The sequence below is a fragment of the Ixodes scapularis genome, unplaced genomic scaffold (genome assembly GCF_016920785.2).
Source record: "Ixodes scapularis isolate PalLabHiFi unplaced genomic scaffold, ASM1692078v2 ptg001092l_1__unscaffolded, whole genome shotgun sequence".
In the NCBI taxonomy this organism is placed as follows: domain Eukaryota; kingdom Metazoa; phylum Arthropoda; class Arachnida; order Ixodida; family Ixodidae; genus Ixodes; species Ixodes scapularis.
In genome coordinates this window covers 81,024-106,457 of record NW_024610100.1, presented here as the reverse complement: position 1 = coordinate 106,457, position 25,434 = coordinate 81,024, and the positions used below count along the sequence as shown (strand labels likewise).

The 25,434-nt window shown below is 43.5% G+C and overlaps 1 long non-coding RNA gene across 1 annotated transcript; it reads right to left on the bottom strand.

Annotated features, from left to right (window-relative positions):
* On the bottom strand, positions 1–6,385 carry LOC121046583. The gene is made up of 3 exons (XR_005798232.2): positions 6,348–6,385; positions 3,673–3,743; positions 1–158 (listed from the first exon to the last, which is right to left on the bottom strand). It is a non-coding gene; the product is annotated as an uncharacterized LOC121046583 (long non-coding RNA).
* Between the last annotated feature and the right edge of the window lie 19,049 nt (positions 6,386–25,434).

The window sequence follows — 25,434 nt, the reverse complement described above, 5'->3', positions numbered from 1 at the left end:
ATGTCATGGACCCAGTATAGCGCAAGAATGAGCGCAATACCGGCCACAATGTCCGTTACCTCGAAGGAACAGTCCTCCAGCACCACTGTGAGTGGTGAACTTGAGGCCCCTCCCCTGACTTGCATCACAGGGAAGGCTGGCTGGACATGATCCTCCTCCTGTGAAGAACAAACCTGGGCAATTTGTAGTATTTGAAAGGAAGATAATTACCAAAGAAAGTCTACTCAGTCTCCTCGGGGTAATTACAGCAATTTCAGGGTGTCTAGCGAATTATTATTTTGAAATTCCCCAACTTTTCCAGATTTTCCCTGACAATTTCAGGTGAAATTCCCTGACCTCTGTAGAGGCGGTTCAATATATGAGACCATTACAACACAAGGCATTGAGCATTGAGCACTGTCAGCATCATTTTGCATGGGCTTAATCCAACTTGCGTATACCGAAATATTCGAGTTCGTCCAATCCGGGTTAAAAGAGCACTTTCTTGCTGCCGACATCTTCAGTAAGAGGCGACTTCCGGAAACACAATGAAAACACCAACGCTCAACCATACCCGTTAATAACCGAATGGCAGCATGGCCGCCAGATGCACACTTTCAAATACTTTCGGCTTAATGCTTGGATTGGATTGGTGTCTGCGGCTTTCCCATTTGTTACTAAATCTAGAAGCTCTGACTGGACATAGCCTAGTATCGTGCCCTCAATCCAAGGCTTGGACTGGATTTGTTGGCTGTTCCCTTTGCATTGAGTAGCGCACTCTACATTGGGTGAGCAGAGCCTGCGCTCCGGTCTAAGCAGAATTTATTGCCTATTTTTCTGCCCCCAAGTCCTCAAGTTTTTGCTCAGGGCACTCAATAGCGTTTCTGACTCATTTTCCCTGACTGGGCTCACTTTTTGACAATATCCCTGACACTTCCCAGATTTTTTCCGGTAATTAAAATTTTCCTGACAATGCCCAGTTTTCCAGGTCACTAGACACCCTTAATTTACCAGACAAGAAAATAATATAAAATAAAACTGGGGTGGAAAGGGGGGGAGAAGGAGGAGGTGTACTTCCATTCACTTTGCCCCTCACATCAAAGCTAAAAAAGCTACAGATCAAGCAATTAAATGCCACTGTTTGAATAAACAATCTATAACAAAGGGGCTTGCTAATGAACTTATGACAAAAGCTAAAAAGGGAAGATATCACAGTATCAAATATCCATTTTATGATTGAAGCTATACTGTGAGAATCTTTCCGGTGACAGAAAGGCATCAATCTAAAAATAATGGCAACTGCGATAAGATATTAGGACACCTAAACAGTCAATTTTTCTTGATTTCTGACCAAGCAATGGTTTAACCTGGCCATTTTTGCATATATGAGCCCATGCCTTAGGTTGTTCTGAGCAATGTCACTAGAAGCACTTTATGGTTCAGTTGCAGAGTTTCCTATCACACCAATGCTTTGCAAGTGAGCCGAAAAATTTCTATCGCCGGCCCAATTGCCGATGCAAGCGCCTTGCACGGCTGGCAGGGAATCGAGAGCAGTCATAAAAAGCTAGCCCAAGCCTAAAAATGTGCTCTAACTTTCTAGCACTTTCTAGCAAATAAAAAAGATAACAGCCACCTACATCAGTCAACCTTCATTGGTACTGCTAGAAAGTGGGATCAAATTTTTAGATTTGGGCTAACTTTTTATTCCCTGTCATTATGCTTGCAATAATAGTCATGTGATATCCTAGCACGGGATCGCACTGCCACAGATTGAAGGGGCATTTTTATATGTATTCATAATAAAATTTGTCAGTTGATAGTCAGCGCTGCTCCCATGTTTCTTCTATGTCGCCCTCGTTTTTTTCCACACTTTTTTGCATGATGAACTTGGAAGAGCAACCCAATTAACTCGATGGTCAGTCTGGGATGGGTACTCAAAGTGTCCTGTGCTGACTTTTTAGACATTTGTAAAGTATGAGAAAGTGCTCATTCAGACATAGGTGTGGGCTCAGTGGGCTCAAAAGCCCCTTTATAGTACCTGATTGCAGTTATATTCCAAGAAAAACAAGTTAGCAAATACATCTCCACAGGGCAATAATTACTACAAGATACTACCAAGTCTTGATTACAGAATTACTGCACTTCAAATAATTATGTTTTTTGCCAGAAATATTTCTTAAATGCATATGCACACAAGCAAAAAGAAATCTAAAGAATATGAAAATAGTTTACAGAAGGCAAATATAAAGCTTTCAATTAGTGCCTGCCAAAATAAATAGTGTACAGAGATGCTATCAGGCAGGTGTGCGTAGGTGTCACCATAACTGATCTTCACATTTTGTTTAATTTAACTTCATTCATTTCACTTCACATGTCGCACGATAGGTTATTGACTTTTTAGACATCACAAATTCGGACTTTGTTTGGGTTCCTTATTGCCCTTTTCAGTGGCTGGGCACCTCGGTGAAAAACTAGAAGGCTGTTATAGTGTCCCAAATCTGGTGTGCATTAAAAGCGTCTATATCGTAACGTATAACAGGTGACAAAGCGAAGATAAACTGAGGAAAATAGACGTTTAAGAAACGTTTGTGCCCAAATGCAGGCATCGAATGTCGGTGTGACAGCAGAGTCGAGCGCTGGCAATACACTGACCATGCGGGGCTCTTCTTATAGCCTGTTCCCAATTCCAGAACATTTACCCTAAAACTTTTGGCCTTAGAACATTCTGTTCTAGAACAAACAACAATGTTCTAGAAATTTCTAGAACCACGGGTTTTTCGAGTAATTAAGCAACTGCAGTGGTCCCGGGATTCAAACCCAGGACCTCTGCATGACACCCAGGAGTGGTGCCCACTCGACCACCACATCATGCGCGGCAATATATGTGGCCCCCTCGTGGGCCCAGAAAATACAACACAATGCAAATAGCACATCAAGTACCACACCATTAAAGGGACACTTCAGTAAAGTGAAAATTTGTAGATGAAAATATTTGTTCATGTTACACCAGCACACAATAAGTCTAAGAGCAACAACACCATATCCTGCCTTTTGCTATAATTTTGGCCTTTCAACTAGCTCAAAGATTGAAGCCTAAACTTTCTTTCCCCACTTCACACCACATTGTCTTTATAAATTGCCAGAATTACCAAATAAGCACGACAGGCTTATTTGCATTTTATTGTATGTATCTCGGTATGCTCGGAGTCTGCTGAGGTAGTACATGCCTATATAAAACACTGTTGCTTGTTGCTTTATTAGGGCATCTTTTATAAAGGCTGAAGGCATAAGACCAATACTGCCTGTCAGCCCAGCAACAGGTGCAGAGCAAGTGTTTGAACATCTCCTTCACCATATTTAGTCACATTCTAATATTTCTTAAATTTTTTTTGGCAAACCAAGTTTTTAAACAACTTCATCTTTCTAAAGCTACTCTTCTGATTTCTTTCGATGCTTTTTGTGTGTTCTTCGAGTTGGTGATGATGAATCTCTGTTAAACTGCAGCTTTCTTTTTTTCTATGTGATGCCATAGAGGCTGCTCTTAGAACAGCCTCCCTGGCTGCTTTTGCTTCACAGGTACCTGCGAGCAGGGTTCTGAGTTGCCATGCATACTGAAATTGATATGTGAGCCATTTTTTCACTTCGTTTAAGAGGTTAGAAATTATATCAGAATGGAATACCGGAATACCATACCTTCTCAATGAGAGAAGCTGTTGAATCCTTCAGCAGGGCTGCCAGGCTCTTTACCACCTCCATGGCAGGAGCTGCAAAGAATGAGGTTGCTTAGTTTTCTGATGGAAAGTGAATTCTTATAAGGCAATAATTCCTAAAATTCTATGCCAAAACACTATGAAATCAAGGCAATGACCACCACCCCCCGACTGCATAAAAATAAATATCAAGGCTGGGATAAGAAACCCATATGTTTCATTCAACACAGCTGAATGATCACAATAATGCAGAATCCAATCAAGAAAGATATACCCAACTTTTTTGGACCTAATAAAAAAACTATGCATTGCAGAAAGCTGAAAGTTCACCAGCTTTGATGTAAAGTCGGCAATATTAAAAATGAGTAAACAGCTTGCTAAGTGCCCTTAGTTAATACCAGCACACTAATTTGCAAGACAATAAACCATTTTCGGAAATCCCAGGAGATATTCATAGGATATACTTGAATAGTTGACAGGGACTCGCTTTTTTGCCGATTGAACAAGAGTCCGAACCAAACACTTAGGTAGCACTCATGGCTATCTCGCTCAGCCGCAACCATCCAAAACCATTAGTACCCCTTCTGACATGAATACCTAAGAGAAAGATAATCCACATCGCTCTCCCTCTCTCTCTATTTTCTCCTTTGGATGCAATGGCTGCCGTAAGTGGTTGCATTTATTTATGGCATCCCCAAGTTATTACCCCCTGACAGAGGCATCGGGACAAGGGTGCAAAGGGAGGGGGCATTTGCCCCCCCCCCCTTTTTTTTCTGACATTTGAAACAATTATAGAAGACAATATGGGAGAGAGAGATAGGGCTTAGCTTTCCTGCACATCACCCCTCCATTTTCCAAACGGTAGCAATTTAGCTGGCCTCTGCCCACAGTGGCGAAAGACATAGCTCTATATTTATACAGATTTTCCCGAAGGGTAGGATGAATGCAATTTCTTAACAACTGGATTTGTCCAAGTGGAATCGTCCAAGTTTTTATAGATTAATTAGTGTGAACAATCTATTGTGTTTCAGAGCTGGCTGCCGTATACTATAGTTTATTTTACACCTTTACAAAAGAAAAAGCTAGCGAATGCATGTAACATCTCAGTTTGGGGAGACCATTGACTAAATGTAATTTCATCTCTACAAGGAGCTAATTTGCTATAAAGTACCATTTAACCTTAATAAAAAAATAAAAAAATTATACATACTAAAATGCCCAAATTCTATAAAAAATATGTATATATACATATATATATATAAAAGTAGCCCAACCCAAGAAACAGAGGTTGTGATTTGCAAAAGGTAAAATAATTGATAAATGTGCCACATGTCAAAACAAAGAATGCATTGTGGCCTGCTTAAGTGCCGCCACAACCGACACTACTAGATAGTCAGCAAGCTGTTAATGTGTGCCACTTCATCATACAGCTAGCTGCACAATAGATGTGCGCTCTAAATTTCTTGGTGCATGTGAATGGACTGGTTGCGCCACTCTGAATGCAGGTGCAGGCACATGCATTGCAAGGTCGAATTTAGAGCTCTTTTTTTCAAATAGTAGGAAGGTGAATTTATAAATTGCTTAGGCCTACTCTTGCAACATCATAGTGACCCTCAACCCTTCCTCTAGCTTTAAAGGGCCTCTAAAAAAAAATTATTTTAAGCAGTTTGGTTGGGACGCGCGTGTCAAAAGAATTAATTTTATGCGAAAAAAAATGTTTAGAGCAATATTTTAGGCAAAAGATTGATTTTAAATTATGCGGGCAAAGTCCATGACATGATAGAATGGTCATTTGCTCTTTCCACCTCAACGAGATGGTCATTCGTTCCTTCCACCTCAACGTGAAGGCGAAGCCGATCCACCTCTCCTCCACACGCCCGAATGCCAAGAGAAAAGCAGTTGAAAGGAGGTGACTACTGACTTAATTGCAAGGCACCTCGCGCCATCAATATTTCTCTAAAATAAAATGTTTTTTTTTTGCTTCAATTTTTTTTGACACGCGTGCCCCAACAAGACTTAAAAAAAAATCTTTTTTTTTTCAGGTGTTTTTAAGATCTGATAATTACAAACTTGCCATTTAAGTTCACACCTATATTTCTGCGTTGATTTGAAAACAAAAAAAAAAAGAATGTTTTAAGACTTACGGTATTTGCGGCACAGAAATATGTAGTCATAAATGTACCCATATTAACTCCATATTATTTACAAGTTAAAATCAAACCGCTAGCCTCCCTCCTCAGCTAACCAGTGTCAAATGTACTACTAAACTAACAGTCCAATAAATACCCTGTTATACGAAAGAACATGACAGTTGAACAGAACATGACATTTGAATGAATCAAGAATTTAAAATAAATCAGTCACATAACAAAACAACTCGTTGAGTAAAGATAATTCCTGGCAAATACATTCACATATCGCAGTGACGTAACTGACACTCCACTCGTACCCAACAAGCGGAATCTTGGCAAATAAGGACTAACTCAACGCTCTGTGGCCTTCGGCTTTGGACCTACTGGGAGGACTTTACTACAGCACACATCTACCGCCAAGAAGACAGCCATATTTTAACAGCAAAAATGAAATAAACATGACTTCGAACACAAAACTAACCAATCATAACGTCTCTTACGGACTATTAGAATAAAAAGCACTTACAAATAGCGCTGTACAGGGCCTTTCGCCGTGGATTACACGCTGGACTCGTCGGGGAATCCCGGTCAAGAGTTAGACACAATCCAAGCTCATCGGATCCTGACAAAAAGTACATTCACTGTAAAAACAAATTCCGTCAAATTAATAAAAATTGCCAGCTAATTTTTGATGCCGATACAATTAGTGTTGTCTTCCATCACGGTCACAGCATTAACTATGTATTACGTGCATGACAGTAATGAGGCCCCACGGTTTTCCCCGTAACTTGACCTGGTAGAAGCATGGCAGAAAACTGTAACTCTCAGTCACTGTACTGCACGTGATGCACGGATACGGGTATTGTTCCGGAATCAAAAATTAGCTGCCATGTTGTCTGTAACTTGCGACGGCAAAAAACCGCAACTCTTAATCACAGAGTTGCACGTGACGCACGACGACGGGAATCGTTTAAATTAGCTGGCGTGTTGTTTGCACCTTGAAGCAACGGCCAGAGACTGTTGAACTGCTAGCTGCAGTAACTTAACAAAATGGACGTCTCAGTGAACAATAAATATAGCATTTTACTAATATAATTATTGTTCACTGAGACGTCCGTTTTATTAGATCATTGCAGCTAGCAGTTCAACAGGCTCTAGCCGTTACTGCAAGGTATGGACAACACGGCAGCTAATTTTTAATGTCTGAATGATTCCCGTTGTCACGCATGACGTGCAGCTCAGTGATTGAGAGTTGCAGCTTTTTGCCGCCGCAAGTTACAGACAACATGCCAACTAATTTTTGATGCGGGAACAATTCAAAGTAAATATCTAGCGACCATAAAATGTGATTAGGTTGTGGGCCCAAGTTACTTTCAGGAGTTAACGCCAGCTGCGCGTCCCAGTGGTTAGCAGGTGCTTAAACACTGTTAGAAATTTGAAGCAAGTGCACACACGATACAGTATTAGGTAAAACATGTTCATACCTTTTTTTCTCAAGACTAACTCAACACTAACTCAACACTGATATTAGTGGGCCATTTCCATCTTTCATGTACAAGGCAATCTCTGATTTTCAGAGCAATAAACTTGAAGAACTACAGATCCTGGAAAAGCAAAACAGAAAATATGGAATGTGATTAGATTATTAACAGAGTGCGATGACAGAATAAATTTCCCAATTTCTGCAAACTTTGAGTTCGACGTAAGCGCATTGCAAGAGCTCTCGCGGGAACTAGACAGCAAAACCAACTTGAGACCTATGCTACGAATTAACAAAGGAAGTCCGAAAATGCCTTCGAAGACAAAATTGCTGCAATCAATGAGTTTCTGCAAGCATGCTGTCACGAGTTACTTTCAGAAGTTACTGCCAACTGTGTCTCTCAGAGATAATTACACACTGTGTTAGTAAGAAATTTCAAGCAAGCGCACATAAGATGCAGTACGGAGTAAAACCTGTTCATACCTTTATTCTTGAGAAATAATTAGGGGGCCATGTCCAGCTTTTATGTGGAAGGTAATCTCTAACTTCCAGAGCAATCAAGTCCATACGGAAAACTACAGAACCTGGAAAAAAAAAGTGGAATGTGATTAGGTTCTGAACAGAATGCAATGACAAACTAAATCTCCCGATTTCTGCAATCTACGAGTTATACATAAGCGCAGTGCAGGTAACTCAGATTCATTCTGGCAGGCACTAATCAGTGAAACCAACGTGTGACTTATGCTATGAAGCCATTTTAACAAGGCAAGTTCGAAAAATACCTTTCAAAATGAAATTTCCACATTCAATGAGTTTCTTCAAGCCTGCTGTCACAAGTTAATTTCAGAGGTTACTGCCAAGTGCACCTCCCAGAGATAGGTGTTCGAACATTGTGTTAGTAAGAAATTTCAAGCAAGTGCACACAAGATGCAGCACTGAGTAAAACATGTAAGTAAAACAAACAAAAAAATTTACAACATAATTGTCAGAAAATTTCGAGAGAGCTGTGTTAAATTTGGCCATCACTGGGCCACAATACCGCTAGCAGACATTAGTTGCTAGAATGACAGCAAGCTGAAGTTTTCAAATAACCAACCTGCAGCAAAAGGTGTTCGAGTGCTCCATCACGGCTGTGGTAGCGTGCCCCGAATGACCGGCATGGGATAGCGGCTTTTGTAGAGGCATCGCAGCTGACGACCAATGTTGGCAGGCTCCTAATGCTCCTAACTTGAAATACACCAGGACGGGTTCTGGGAGCTGCTGTTTTCCCGTGGTTGGATCGAGAATGATCGGTTCAGTGGCGTCCCATGGTCCGTCCAGCACATGGGCCCGTCATTGCTGGAGATGCTCAGAAGTATAGACTGCAACAAAAATATGTGTAAGTGCTCCATCATGGCTGTGGTAGCGTGCCCCCCCCCCTCCCCCTCCGATTTCAGCTTTCGGAGCAGGTGATTCTCGTTCATCACCTTGTAAAAAGCGATGCAAGTACTATAGAAAACCCTGCAGTTCCTCAAAGTGCCATAAAAACTATTTTAACTGTGATTATAACACAGACAAATATTTGCAGCAAAAAGATTGTTGTTGGAAGTGTTTTAATAGAAGGGGATAGAAAGTAAAAATGCAAAATGCCTTTAAATCTCGATCCATTTACTAAATCAGTTCAGTCTTCGACAACTGCAGGGCAATAAAACTATTTTAATAGAGCGAATAAACTACACGTCGCAACATGCACTTTTCCTTAAAGGGATGGTGAACCGAAATTTGGATTTCAGAAAACAATGCAGGAGCTGTAGAGGGGACGCTACAATCCCTACAACACTACTCGTAAGGCGATATTTCGAATGGACGGCCGTATTTTTGGAAAAAGAGATCGAGATTGAACGAGGCCGACGAGGGACGTGGAGTCAACCGTATCTGGTTTTCTCCTCTCTTCGCTTTGCCCCATCAAGGCGACGAGGCGAGGAAGACGCAAGACCAGTCCCTCTCCTTCTCGACTCTTGTCAAACAAACAAGAAGTCAACATATCTGTCACATGCGCCTCCTTTTTTTAAAAAATATGGTCGAGATATCGCTATATGGGTGATGTTTTGGTGTTTGTAGCATCCTGTTGCACACTTTTGCTGCCGTGTTTTGTGGAACCCAGATTTCGGTTCAGCATCCATTTAAAATGCAAATATAGCGAGGAAGAATCATACGAGTGTTCCTCAAGTAATCGGGGCCACTGAAACAATGATTTATTTATTTATTTAAAATACCCTCAAGGCCATTGGCATTACAGAGGGGAGTGGGGGTTAGCGGCAGTAGTACACTTCGCAGCTCAATCTGAGCAGTATAGATTATTTATGGCAGTCCTAAATAAATGGTCAGGAACAATTGTTGCAATAGATGCGGGAAGGTGGTTCCAATCCACTGAAGGTTTCGGAATGAATGACTCTTGGAATGCATTAGTGTTGCATTTTAGAATGTCTACTTTATACATATGATCAATGCGAGGTGAAATATAAGAAGGTTGATTCAGCAGTCGGTTGTGAAGTAATGAGTTAGTATGGTATATCTTATGAAAAAGACATAAACGAGCTATTTTACGACGTAAATTGAGGTTAGGCAACAATAGGCTAGTTTTCATTGAGCTCACGCTTGCGGTGCGATGAAAGTTATTAAGAATAAAACGAGCAGAGCGATTCTGAACTAATTCCAGGGCGTTAGTTAGTTTGGAATGACCGGGGTCCCAGATAGAAGAAGCATATTGTAATTTAGAGCGTACAAGCGTTTTGTACAGAGTTAGTTTCAAAGATGAAGGGGCAAGTGAAAAGTTTCGTTTTAGATAACCCAGCATTCGATTAGCGTTATTAATAACATACTCAACATGCATTTGCCAGGAAATATCTGAGGTTATATACACGCCTAAGTATTTATAAGAAGAGACAGAATGTAAAGGGACATCTTCGAGAAAATAAGAAGAAGGAAAATTACATTTACGCGATACTGTCATGGCCTTGCATTTAGTCGTGTTAAGTTCTATCCCCCATAATTCACACCACTTTGAAACATGGTTGATGTCAGTTTGTAAATTCAGAACATCCGAGGCGTTAGTAACTTCTCTGTAAATAACAAAATCATCAGCGAATAAACTAATTGAAGAAGAAATCGAATTCGGCAAATCGTTAATACAGATAAGGAACAATAGCGGACCTAATACAGAACCTTGCGGCACTCCAGAATGAACGGAGGCGAGCGGGGATGTTTCATTGTTAGCAGTTACAAACTGGGAACGATTAGTGAGAAAACAAGTTATCCAGGACAGAACATTTGCGTCAATGTTAAGACTGTTAAGTTTTAATAGCAGCAGCTTGTGTGAAACTTTATCGAATGCTTTGGAAAAGTCCAAAAAAATGCAGTCTAGCTGGGACCCTCGGTCAAGCGCTAGGTGCAAATCATGGGTGAATGACAAAAGTTGCGTTTCGCAAGAGAAGGATTTACGAAAACCATGCTGAGTGGTGCTAAAGAAAAGGTTAGATTCTAAAAATTGAACTAGTTGTGAGTAGATGATATGTTCTAGTATCTTGCATGGAATGCTAGTAAGCGAAATTGGTCGATAGTTATTCGGGCAATGTTTATCACCTCCTTTGTGGATTGGCACCACCTTCCCTATCTTCCAATCAGCAGGCAACTCTCCAAGTGAAAGCGACTGGGAAAAAATTTGAGATAATATCAAAGAGCAATACATTTTTGTGTTTTTGAGGAACTTTGAGTTAATGCTGTCGGTGCCAGCAGAGGAAGAAAGTTTTAAGTTATCGATTATTTTAACAATACCAATGGGTCGGGATTGACACCTCACTTCCTCTCATGCAAAGCATCAATAACCATTCCAGCCAAAGGGAAGCAACTATAAAGGGAAAGTAAAAGTTGAACACTTTTCTCGGAAAGTGGCCACTTTTCGCTCGAGCACCTAATTTAATAGTTGCTTTTACGTAGGGAAATATAAGCGAGTAACTTGGGGTTCCTTAATTTCATAAAAGGACAAAATTGTTTCCGCCTATGGCAGAGTGCTCGCTCAGCTCACCGTGGGACAGAAGTGGTTTGTGTACCTCAGTCCTATTTATTATCGAGCGGTAACACATCATATCGGCTGAAAGTATTTAATAAATAATAGCGGCCAAAGCAGGTGGCACGTCATCGTCTGCTTCCAGCCAGCATCTAATGACGTTGGTGGCGCCATCCTGCGGTACGTTATGCAAGCACGGTCGTCGTTCGCCCGCTAGGCCTACCGCGAAACGAACGAACCACCGGTCTCTATGACAATTGCCGGATCACGCATCCCCACTTGCTCGCTGCAGCGCGAGTGCGGCCACCGAACAACCATCTTGCACATTGAAAAATTGTTTTTGGAACGTGGCGGAGGCTGGCGGCAGCGAGCTGAAGACATGTTTTCTACTTGTTTGTCGTCATTTGCAAAACAAGTCTTTTAAAACCCTGTGTAAGCCGTGAAACTTGCCGTTCAGAAAACGTGGAAATTTTTACGGCAGCAGAGTGCCACAGGAAAAAGGCACAACTTGTCGAAAGCACGTTTCACCGGTCTAGCGGCGTGATCAAAGCTTCCCTGGCCCACAAAAGCACTGCGTCTCTGCGCCGTCGCATGCTCGGATGACAATAAAAAATCGACGTGTAAATGTGTTTTATGAGTGCAATGTGTGTAAAGCCATATGTACTTCTGGAGCAGCGTTTTACTTTATCCCGACGACTCTACAGGGTGTCACAAAAGAAAATTTACACGGTCTTTTTTACTGCAAAAATGAACTAGGCATCATCGAACGCTCATTCCCCGCCGAAAGGTAGAGCTAGAGGTCACAACCAGATGCCAAAGTTTCAGCCCGATCCGATAACTTAATCAAAGGTTATAAGTGATTTCTTGAAAATTTCAATGGGAAAATGGCCGCCGACAAAGTTTTCAAATACATGGGGCTCTATGGCACCAGAAACCGAAAACGGGCAAAAATGGGCTCCATTTTCCCATTGAAATTTTCAGAAAATCACTTGTAACTTTTGATTAAGTTATCGGATCAGGCTGAAACTTTGGCATCTGGCTGTGACCTCTAGCTCTACCTTTGGGCGGAGAATGAGCGTTCGCCCATGCCTAGTTTATTTTTGCAGTAAAAAAGACCGTGTAAATTTCCTTTTGTGACACCCTGTATTTGTAACTTCCGGCACTTGCGGTCCAGAAAGAGCTTGATCCAGTGGCCAGTGGCAAAGAACGAGGAGGGGAAGGTACACATCATGATACTGTTAGCGCGAACACGACATCGGCACATTTTACTTCCAATTAGTATTAGCGAGCACGAAATGTTTTAGCTTACTTATATGAGCTCTTCCCGTAGCAATAATAACTTGGATGACATCCCTTGGTTTCAAAGAGAAAAACTGGAAAAACCAGCGATCACTCGTTCGCACAAACTGTGTCGCACTCAGTACGTCTTTTTTTTCGTCATGAGACGGTTTACAGAATATTGTGCACGATAGCTACTCATCACTGATTAGTGCTGAACCATTATAAACCTACTTTATTTCACTTGACGCTTCAGCGCGACTCGCCTAATTGTGATTGGCCAAGGGACTGCACAAGACCATATGGGTCGCGCTTCAAAAATTTTAATTCTCGCTGTCTTGTAGTTTTGCCTTCGAAAACCAAACTTGCTCCATAGCGTTGCTCTATTTGTGCTGCCATGTGATCCATTAGAGCAGATATGGAACATGGTTAATAGTGCATAAGAGCAACCGTCCGTATTGTTTTCCCCCTTTAATCAAAGCAACTTGCCGGAACAGCTGGACGACCCAGGACTCCGTGCCCGATATATGATGCAAAAACATCTACGCGCGACACACCTTCACAGCTTTTCCGCGGCGCCGATTTTTGATCGGTATCCAAGCGCGCGAAGGCAGAGAGACGCAGCGCTTCGGCGTGCCAAGGAAGCTTTGATCACGCCGCGATAAACTTGATTTCGACGAGTTGCGCCTTTTTCCTACGGCACTGCGCTTCCGTAAAACTTTTGACGTGTTCTCAACGGCAAGTCTCACGGCTTACACAGGGTTTCAAATAACGTTTTCGACGAATACCGACGAACGAGTAAAACATGTAACTTCAGCACGCTGCCGCCAGCCTCCGCAACGCTCCAAAAAGGCAATTTTTCGACATGTAACATGACCGTCTGGTGGCCGCATTCGCGGAGCGGGGATGCGCGATGTGCTACGAACACACCACTGCCTAAAACAATTTTTTTTTTTACATAGGTAAATAGACTAAAGAAAACATGACATGCTCTCTTTAAATTTCAGCACGCGAGAGCGCCCATCGTAATTATTCAACGAGCGCGGTTCAGTGTTTTAGATTTCTTCCGTTCTTCTTTCGCCGGAAAGCGAAAAGGTACGAACAAAAAGTGTTTAGAAGAAACCAGAGCAAACCGAACTCCCATGGATACGAGCCCTTGTCCTGCACACGTCAATCGAGTCGAGTCTGATGCGAGGATGCGTTGCCCTCGTGCAACTGAGTGGGGAAAGCGGAAGCAACAAGGTTGAGCGCGTTTTCTGACACAACACGCGCTATCGCGTTAAGTTACGCGCCTTTCAATCCTTCTACACTTCGATTATCTCTCAAGGCGCACGCGAAAATGAGCTACTTACCTTTTAAGTGCGGTTGAATGGTGACAAGAGGTCGCGGCAACGAAGTCATGGAAGAGCTGCCGTCGGAGAGCCTACGCAGCGGTGTCACGGTGCACGGTGCGCCCGCCGCTCAGTAAACATCACGTGACAGACGTCTTCGTCCGCGAGCTGAGTGCGCCGGCTTTCGGGTGGGCCTCCCTCCGCCACTCCGATGGCGAAATGCCCCAAAGCAAAGAGATCTCGCCTCGACGGCGTCGGCGTTTTGCCGCGCGCGCCCCTCAACGCTTTCGTCTCTTTTTTTTTTTTCTGTTTCTTTTTTTTTTTTTTTTTAGTGTGTGTGTTTTGCGTGCTGGGCTCCGTCACTCCTAAGCTGAAAGTGTAGAGGAAGCTAAGGGGTGCCCGGTGAACTAATCGAACGTCTGTCTTTAACCATGTGATCACGCTCCCTCCTGTAACCACGCGCAGAGAGCGAGGCAGGTGATAACTGGTCCGGTGGGCGCTTAGCCAGCTTAGCTCGCTCGACACTGTCAGCTTAGGAATGAAGGGAGTCCTCCTTCAAGGACGAGTCCTCTTCGCTTACAAAGAAGAGATTAGAAGAGATTGGTGATGGTGTAGGGCAGTGTGGGGAAAACGGGAGGAGAACTGTCCTCTCATCACCCTATCTCGCCCTTTCCCAAGGAAAGAACGAGTTCTTGCCCCAGGCCGAGCGACCTTGTAAGCATTCCGTCTCGAGGCCGTTGGTGCGTCCGCCTCCCTCCCCCCCCCCCCCCCCCCCCCCCCCCCCCCCCCCCCCAAAGGGCGCTCGAATTCTTTCGTTTGTCTCTGTTGGTATTTGCTTGCCGGGTATCCAAAAAAACCAATGTGGTAGAGATTGCTTAAACATGACAGCTCTAGAGCAAGAAGACAAAAAGAGTCTGGCAGACACGACGCTCCGAACTCAACTTGAAGCCTAAGGTCAACATTAAAAAGAGAATAATAAATCAAATGTCTCCCAACGAAAAAAAAAGAGGCAATATGATTTTTAAGAAAATTGTCAGCCACTTTCGCGTTGCCCCGGAGCACCAGCGAGGCTAACTAGGTTATGCCTCAACATAAACAAAACAGCAAAACATGCGCATAAAAAAAAATGCACGCAAACATGTGGATTGCACCAGATCTGTAGACTAAAATACCAACCACATGTGGGCGATCGTACAGGTGTAGCATCATTGTTCCATGTCTTAACCTAGTATGTTGAAGGTCTACAAATGACGGCATGATTACGTTACACACGCTTGCTGTCTCTTAATTAAACGCAGAATGCTCCGCGGTCACGGTGAGAACCCGGCCATATGATCTGGGGATCCGCGTCATGGGCTTCTGATAAAGCTAGCTTTTTAAAGACGGGGCAAAAGGGTGGAGTGTCAGTCGTGGGGCATTTGACACGGGCTTTTGACATCGGGTGCTTTTGTGCACCACCAGATCGTACAGAGGGCATGAACTTTCTGTAAAGCGGTCTCCCTTGTGGAACCAGTCCACTGTGATAAGCGTTCGTATGATTTTTTTGCAAGATAAAATACCTATTCCGGGCAAGTAGGTACCGAAAACAGAGGGGAAAATTTTCGAGGCATTAAAAATCAATGTAAAGAAGGATGACCGTTGCATTAGTGCGTCGTCGCTCGTTTCAGCAAGTAAGAAATTCAGATTCATTTGGGGGGAGGTATAATAATGTGTGTATATATGTTCGCGTTTTTCAAATAAAATTCAGTAGCCAGTAGCGCTCCGAGTGTGCACTCGTACTTCTTTGTGTTCGCTTTTTTTTTTTTTTATGCGTTTTGCAGCTGACGTTATTTTTGGCTAAACTCTAAATCAAAAACAACGTTATCGTCTGCTATCAGTGCCTTGGTGGTGCCATGTTGAAGGCATTCGGCGTGTTATTGTGGCAGCAGTTGTGCCGTAAAGTCATAGAGCCGTCCTTGTATAACCACGTTTCAGAATATGTTCTTGTCCCGTCAATCGCAACGGGGTTCTTCACTGGACACGAAATGAAGTCCATAAACCCCTAGTTAGGGTACGAAGCTTTTCTCTCGAGGTCATAGAGTCAACTTAATAATCTGGAGCGAAAGGTCCCATTCATTTGGCCGCGACGGAACGGCGAGGCATTGACGCGAACATCGGCAGCCCCATTTGGCGGCCCCGATGAGCCCATATCGAGACATTTCTGAACGTAGTTTTCGGTCCCAGAAACAAACATGAAATAGATGCGAGTGGCTTCCAGCTTTTCTCCTGCACTTTACAACACTACAGCAACACCAAAATAGATTTCCGTGCGAATGCTGCACGTGCCCGAGGCCGGTCCTTAAACAGCGAAGGCTACCGGCACGAAAGTGCAGCCTTCAGGGGCGTTTTCGCGGAATGACCGCTTGCGCTAGAAATTTCTGTTTCAAAGAGAGGATTTCGCGCTAGCCCGCGCGTGTCGCTGACTGGTTGGAGCTAGGAGCACGAGGAGCGCAAGCTCATTCTGCAGAACGTGCTATGAACACCAGGAATACTTCGTCTCAACTCAGCATGGACCATTGTTGGTCACACGTGCTAAAAGCGCGAGCTAATTGTTTTGGATGACGCCTCGGCGGACACACGAGCGCTCGCGGGTGCACAAGCACTGAAACAGCATCTGCGGTTCATTCGGAGGTGAAACTAAGTATAGCGCGTGATGCACGTTAACGACCTCAGGTTAGCGGTCGTGCTGCACTAGCTACGCGTGTCTCATGTACAGCGTGAACCAGTGTCGCAAATCTTGAAAGGCAGATCGACTTCACGCCGAATAATCTCTCACGAACAGTTTGACCTTTGAATCGAGTATACACCAACTCATTGCGTGTAAACAAGCACGCGTTTGCACACAAGAGCTCCGCGCACGACGCGCTGCATGTACCCATTTTCCGAAGTGTGAAGCGTTCGGCCATGCTCCGTTCAGCAGGCTGCACCACCGCCTAAGCGCGACGTCATAGATTTGGTGTAGGTGGGACTCTTGTTTAATTAACGATTCACTATGGCACATCGACTGTAATTTCGCCCTCATTTGCTTTGAAATAATGTTTTCATCTGAAATACTGTCTATAGATTACGAATGACGAGTCACTGATCATTTATACGCCAGGCGAGCACGGGATGGCGGCCCCTCGCATTGGAAATACACCGGTGATTTTGGCACGGGTGTTTATATCAAATTTATAATATAAGCACTCCTGACCCGTCCTATCAAAAAGATGTTTGCTTTTCTTGGCAGCAATGACAGCAGGGTTGCACAGAAGCATTTATGCATTTAAGCACGTCCCTTATTATAGGGAAAACTTAATCGAGACAAGTAATTAAGGTAAATTAACGTAAGGTTCTTTTGTATAAAAAAAAATTCTGCCATATAAGTGCACACGTCAGTACTTAAATGATTGTGTTGTTACCCATGAAGCGCGCGAGAAAGACCTTCTTGAGAAAAAATGTGAAACAGATACTTTTATAAATATATTAATTAATTCATTTATGTATTTTCCGTGTTCACAAACATAACAAATAAATTATCGTTGTCCTCTATATTTATGCATAATTGCGCATGGAATATCTACTATCAATGACACATTCATAGTGTCACTAAATCTTAGTTCGGTCGAGATGCCAAAACGGTATTCGGTCATATATTCCGAAACCGTTCGTAATATCAAGAACAGAATTAAAAAAAAAAAATAATTATGGCAGCGCTACTTTTTCTAGGCCCCATCGTTCGCAAGGCATCCGTTCTAAAGTTCCGGGAAGCTTGCTCGTGGGCAAAACGATCTTGTTGCTTTCAAGGTTGGAGGTTTCGCGCGCAGAAAGTGATGTCAGGCGATAACAGGCCGGAAATTGATTGTAGAGGTGAGCTCTTATTTCGTTCATCTCCAAGTTGACAATGCGGTGAAGCTACGCGTTAGCCAACCATTCAGTGGCCTGACTCCTATCGCTTTATTTCGCTCGCCTCGCGTGTGTATGCGGAGAAGGGGTGATCACGTGGTGCGAAATGACAGTCAAACGGTCTAACAAGCACGCAGTTTCCACCGCGCTGTCAGCTTACGGGGAATAAAGTCCCCGATCCATGACTAAAGGCTTTGTGTGGCAACTGAGGACAGCGTGTGCTTCCGAAGATGGTAATCCAGGGAATCCGGACTCAACGGGCGCCTCGCTCGTTCCTTGCGCACCTTGCACCCAGCTTGCACTAATGCTCCATACAAAAAAAAAAAAAAAAATATTAACGATTTTTAGTGTTCGCAGCATGCCCATTCCACACTATCTTTTTTGTGTTTGTTTATTTGTTTTTTCGAAGTTTTTTTTAAAGCTTTTTTGTGAAAATATTTGCGTCGTAAAAGAGCTGGTTGGTCGGTGCTGGTTTGTTGTCGATTCGGTAACTAACAAACACAGGAGACCAAATTAAAGTTCACAATCTTTCCACATCATGACTTTCAGGGTTACGTCCCAATCCGGCTGAAGCCTCAATTCGGCTATTGCCTCAATTCGGCTAGAAGTTTCAATTCGGCTGGACGTTCCAGTTCGGCTACATCTCCAATTCGGCTAGAAGTTTCAATTCGGCTGGACGCTTCAGTTTGGCTAAATCTTCAGTTCGGCTACAAGTTTCAATTCGGCTGCATGCTTCAGTTCGGCTAGATCCTTGTTTCAATTCGGCTGGACGTTCCAAGTTGATCAAGCTAGACATCCAAGCATAAGGTGCCCCCAATTTTTTTAGAGAGACGTTAACTATATCTGCATCTTGCCTTAACATTGCAACGTGCAAGCTCAGATCAATAAGTTGAAGCAGCTACGAAGGCTTTGGGCACAGAAACATTTGTGTTTGTTGTTTGTTCTGTAGAGTTGCTGTGCAAACACCAGGTCTCTGCTTCAAAGAAATTTATTCACTTGCCCAAAGAATGGATTACAGCAGTCCAAAGGTTGCTTCTTCCAGTGCTGGCCACTGCTCACGAGAAAGGGACAGGACGCCTTGGCTGCTCCTACGTCGAACTGAGTTGAAGAAAAAAAGAAGATACCTGCATCAGTCATGAGACAAAACAGTATGGTAGGGGCTCAATCCAGTGATTTACATCTTCAGGAGGCTAAGGAGAATGTAACAGTATACCTGTAATTTTTTTCAAGGTCACAAATTTGACTCAAGATTGGCTAAACACACCAGTAGCTATGACTGACCTCGTAACCAAAACCTTACGTCCGCAAAAAATTGTTTGGCGACATTGAATTTTCAAATTCGGTCCTCATCATATTTTCAAAGTGAAAGTTTCTACTGGCAGTATTAAAAATATGGAGGCTCGGGCAAGCTGGTGTTGCATACTTTTCCACAGCGCGAAAAATTCGCAACCAAGCACAGGCACACACAAAAGGAAAAGACATTCATGAAGCTCTGACTTGCAACTCAGACTTGTATTATTTCTTCTCTGCCTGCGCCTGTCTTTTTAAACAATAAGATTTTTTTTTTGTTATTTTTGGTTTCATGTGGATGCAAGATAATTTAATTATTTTTTGTAATAAATCTGGACAAGGTTTAGTGACACAGTTTTCTTCTAACCTCGAAATCTTTTCAGCTTCAATAACTTCCCTAATTAGTTGAATATTATTTTTACTTATTACGGGGCAATGATTTTAGTTCTGCTTGACATCTGCAATCTTGGCAATGTATGCCTTAGGGCCGGTTGCACCAACGCCGCTTATCTTAACCCAAAGCGGCGCTTTTCTAAGCCGGCTTAGCGCCCTAAACCGAGCTTAGGTAAGCACGGGTTTAAATTCCGGTTGCACCAACGTTAAGCCGGCTTTACAGACGCGCCCCTAGCTAAACGCTGGATTTGCGTAGGGAATCTAGGGACAAACAGAGCAAACTAGGGAACGCTCAAAGCGACGAATACGATTGGCGGAAAGGAATCACGTGATGTAAACAAAAAAAAAAAAAAGAAAAACTGCCGTAGTAGTCGTCGTCGGCGTCTGCTTTTCGCTGTATTTCTTCGGTGAGTAACAAATTAAAGGCCTCCAAATTCAATCATTTTTTCGTTTAACTTTCAATAACAGAAGTCAAAGCTTCAAATAAACACGAATGCTCTTTACATCTTTGATTGTGTGTTTAATATCGGTTGATAACAGGATATTTTGACAGTGGTAGTAGTTTTCGTGCTCACATTTTGAGGCGAAGGAGCCATCGGGGGCCCCAAATCTCACCGAACGCGAGAAGGACACTCTACTCGCTACATCGCTAAAGACAAAACATCATGGATATAAGTAGGCAGGTAAGGTGACTACTAAAACTAAGTCAAGCCTGAGACCGATGAAGTTCAAAACAGTGACGAACTCGCCACGGCAGCTGCGAAAATGCCCGGAAACCTTCGAATAGAAGTCGTCGAGAGGTCAGGTCAAGAGTCCTTGCATCGACGGTTCTCGTTGCTATCAGCAAGGTGACAGAACTGCACTGTACCGTCGTTGAACATCCGCTGCAGCCTCAAACGAACTTCAGTTTCACACTGTCGAGTTCAGAAAAAAAAAAAAAAAAAAACTCCCACTAGTACATTACATCGTGCCGATAAGAACGGTCGCATCACCTGCCCAGCCTGCCCCGATACAGCAATGAACGAATCTAACATAGTAGTCGTTACGATTTGTCCTCACCACGAATGAAAGATATAAAGCAAAACATTTCTAAAAAATCGCGATCACCAAAAAAGTTACGGAGGACACAACAAGGCGCAACTTTCAACTGATTTTTATTGAAAACGTGTTCCGGTATATAGTCTCAACCATCGTCACAATGACAACAAACGACAAAAGTAAAGGGAAAACACCATCACAGAGCACAACTCGGAAACAACAGTATCTCGTTCTCGGGAAACGAATGAAAGGTATAAAGCAAAGTATATAAAAAAAAATGCGATCACCAAAAAAGTTACAGTTATGGAACGATACAGTTTTCTGAAGCCAAGATTCTACTCGCGAGATAAGGAAAATTCACTGAAGATCGTCTCAAAACTCAGAAAACGAAAGAAATTGAATTTTCGCGGTTTTATTACTTAAAAGCGCCGCAATCTAATGCAAACGGCAGAGGTGTCGACAATCAGCTGATCGCCGAGATCATGTACTGCCACTATTCAACGCGCTGATCAGATTGAAGGATACGCGCTGCAAGTGTAAATAAACAAGGTGGTAAATAACAATACGTTACAGCTATGCAAAAATAAGTAAGTACATACGAATAACCTCGTTGACAGAAGAACCAACGGGAATACAGACGTGAGCCCCACAGCTCCGTACGTTTCTCGGTTAGGGCTAACACGCCCTGAAAGTGGAGAGCCAACTTGAAAACAGGGGTCGATAAACACTTCACACGACAATATTTTGCATCCTTGTCACAATCGAAAGTCATTTTGTCGAGACTTTCACGCTGATGTAGCCTAAAACACTTTGCACAACCAATTTCGTCCACCGCGTCGACTGTGACAAACCAGCCGCCATGTTTTTAATCCAGGATTAAGAAACAACCAGAAGCAAAGCGCCCAATGTTGGGCGCTTAAGTTAAGCGTAGTTTAGTGCTAGGTTTAGCGATAAGCGAGTTTGGTGCAACCGAACGAAACCGAAACTAAGCTTAAGTTCCCGGCTAAGCTCCGCTTTGCGCTAAGCGACGTTGGTGCAACCGGCCCTTAGTGTCCAGAAGTGATTCTGTTTATGTTGTAGTCGTGTTCCCCTTGTCTATGTGACATCAGTATTTGTGACGTCGGGGTGGGGAGGGGTTGGGTTTTGGCAGTAGAACTTGTTTCCAACTGATTAGAAGAATTTCGATGGCAACAAATAAAGCCTGCGGAACCCCAACAATAGCTCAGCAGCACGAAAGAAATATGTTCCATTCTGTTCTCTGATGTGGTTGTGCTAGCCATGCTCCAAACAAACAAGAGTTTCGAACAAACCATTTGGGCTTCGTAACGTGAAGAGGGGTACAGTTTCTATCATGAAGGAAGCCATTAGCCGGCAGATTTTATGGGACGAGCGAAGGCGGCGGAACTAGATTTCACACTTCACCCCGCACAGCCATGCAGCGCGGCACGTTCCCGTGGCACCTACGGCTGTGAGTAGCAAGTATGTCAGGGAGCCTTTAAAAAGGTGGGTAAAACAAAGTTTTTCAGTGACCGAATCGAGGAGACTGATAGCTTAATGTACCGACACCTGGATAAGTAACCCAGTTGTTGTTGTTGTTGTTGTTTACGGGTTTTATGGCGCAAGAGCTCCGACGGCCATACTGCGCCAAACTAGGTAGGATAAGTAACCCTGGTTTGCAAGTTTTGTCGTGGGAGAGTTGGTATTAACTGGGGTGCACTGCGAGTTGTAGAGGATCTAGAGTCACACCGCCATATTCAGCTCAAGAAACCTCGTCTAGGCACAGGCAACTCCTTCCGCAATCATTGAGACTATAAATTAATTAATACACTTGTGTCTGGTTATTTTTTCTGTTTCTTTTGACTTTCTGAGAATCGGGAAACTCAGCAAGCAAATTTAATATCTAAATTATTCTGAAAAACTGAGAATTTAATCAAAACAAGTTCCGAGAAACATCAAATTTTCCACAAAGGTAAACTCCAGAAAACACCCTCCAATGCCACAAAGGATTACATTCTTTTCCCCTGTCTTTTTTCTCCGACATTGTTTCCCTGCTTTTATCAGTCTCGGGTTTTTCTACATTATGACCGACAAAGGATTAATTCTGGAAACACGGAATGCCGCTTATAGTGATGCTGCTATATGTCACGCTAGGGGTAGCCAGGCAGGCTCTGGTGCAGCTTGGTTATGACCTTCCTCGCAAAGGGAAGTTTTGGCATTGCATATGAGGCGATACTTGCCCAAGTCTAGAGGTTACCTTGGCAAGGTTGTGGAAGCACCCATGCTCACAAGTACGGTAACTGCCCAGGTCACCTTGGAAGGTCTCAACACACGGCAGGCACCATCGTCTGTCGTAGGTATGATGCGCTGCAATGTCTGATGACACAAACTGCAGCAAAACAAAACATATTTTCCTGTGAAACAGTATCCATAGCTGCAATCTCCGTACCAGCACACTGCATGAGTAGCTAATCTCATTGTGCACTTCTTTCTACATTAGAAGCACAGTTTAGCCTGAAGGCGTCGGCATATTTCGGTTCCACGTATAAAGTCACTCATACAGATTTACGTCAAACAAACATATTTCGCCACGTCTGTGGCTGTGGCAGAAAATACTAAGAAAGGCGAGATAAATCTACGATTGCATGCTTTAAATGGTCAGGAATGGGAGAAAAAAGCCCCGAGACACTTTCCTCCCATTTCTCCTCCTGTGAACAGCAAGGTCGAGGGAGCCCACCAGTGGTGCAATCGGTGGTTTGTACGCGGTGCTCGAACGTGATTAATTTACGATGTTTGGATACCATCATTTCAGCCATGTTGCGATTACATGGATACCTTAAGAACTGTCAAATGCTGATTGAAAAAAAATTGTACCGGCTCATTCACGGCTTTCTTAGCTTTGGTTGCTCCCATTACGGAATAAAGGGTTTGTTCACCAAATAAACAACGCACTCCCGAGCTTCATCCAGTTTGTCACTGAAGGCTTTGTTCGTGTTCGAAGCTAGATCTTTGCTCAAAAAGCACTTGGAAATTACAAACAAATCTACAACGACTCTAAGCAACCCTCGTCTCATTGAACCGCAGCGCAGTTTTCGCCCAAAGGAGCCACAAGTAACGACTCTTGAGAGCAAAATAATTATCTATAAAAGCTAGACACAATGCATGGTTCCGGCATTTGAGCACAAGGTATTTGACGTCTTTCGGAGAACGCTACAAAAGCTTAGTATTCCAACAAGAGCTTAAACGTAAAAAAATTTGTTTCCTCGTATCTGCCTGAACTGGGCGGAGCCACCCGAACGACCCGACGTATGCAAGATCCAAAGCATGTGTCGCAAACTGCTGTGTGCAGCACGCCGGAGCAGCCATCTTTCCGACTGTTTGCACGCTGGCTCACATTGTTTCGATGCACATGTGTCTTGCGTTTAACGTTTCGATGGCAGCCTTTCATTTTTAAGAACAAAGCGTCAAGTGCTAGCCTGGCTGTCACTAACACTGTTCACACACACAGTTGCTCAATGCGAAGTGTAAACAAGTACGCCCATGACATGCTGGAAAGGACAGCCTGGCGCCTAGGCAGTACGGCCACGCAGGTCCAATCAAAGCTCGCAGGATGCTGTACATAGACTGCGCGACACTGTTAAGCACTAGACACAACAAAGAAATAAATGCACCTTGATCCTACGAGAAAACTCTGATGACACAGCGTATAGTAAGACTTGCGAAGCTTGTAACTGGGTTCATGAGCTTTTAATCACTCCCGCGACACACACCTGCACACAATGTGTCATCCGAATTTACCCATTGGATCAAGGTACATTAAATTTTTTTCCGCTGCCAAATGGAAGGGAAGGTGCGACAACATTATCCTTTTGTCTTACCCTAGCATGAACTAGCTGGTAATGGTACAATTACAAGCGAGTTGCTTTCACTGGTGTCCCTCGAGCTCTCGTACAACCAAACCGCAATTAAACGCAGGGCACTTGCCCGCACTTGTAGCCACTCCGGCTAGTCCATGCTAAGACGCGACAAAGCATGGCAGGAAGCCTGCCACTACAGCACGTCGGCAGCCGGGCATGACTGGCGAGTGCAAGCGCCACGTGAGTCACATGAATGTTCCGCAATAGCTGCGTGACTTAAAAGAACCCAGATGAAACGCCGTTCGTTGTGCCATTCAGTGGTGCAAGGGTAGAACATCGGGCTCCTAATCAAAAGGCTGTGGGCTCGATCCCCCTATAGGGGAGACATATCATTGATCTTCTTTCATTAAGTGAACCCTATCTTTGCTTTTATTCTCGTGTTCTTCTCATTCGACGTGCTTCCGTGACCGACTGGGTAATCCATGTTGATCTACAACAACTGGATCGGTCGTTGCATGCTCTCAACCCTAGATATATAACACACCGTATAATAAATAAAACAAGGGTCCCGCAACGCTTACCATAGGAACCGTCACTGGCATCACTAACAGTGAGAAGGTGCAACGCAACATCGCATCGCTCGGATGTAGCCCATCAAGAAAAGATTGCGCAATCTGTCAGCTGCAATCCATTGGGAAGCAAAATGTCCTCCCCGTATGTTTCGATTGAATCGGTGCAGTGGGTGGACTACACTGTTCTATGTGCGAGGCTAGCATCTGTGTATATCTTTGCTGAGTGAGTACTCTGGGCTGCACCGGAAATTATTTTCTCGCGTCCATTGCTCTCATCAAGAAGAGCGTCACACTATCACCGTGCTCCTAAATAGCATGGATGCAGCACAGCGCTTAATGTGAACTCTTTCGCACGCTACAAAAATATTACCCTCTACTTGTGCAAAAAGAGAAAACACCTTCGGAATT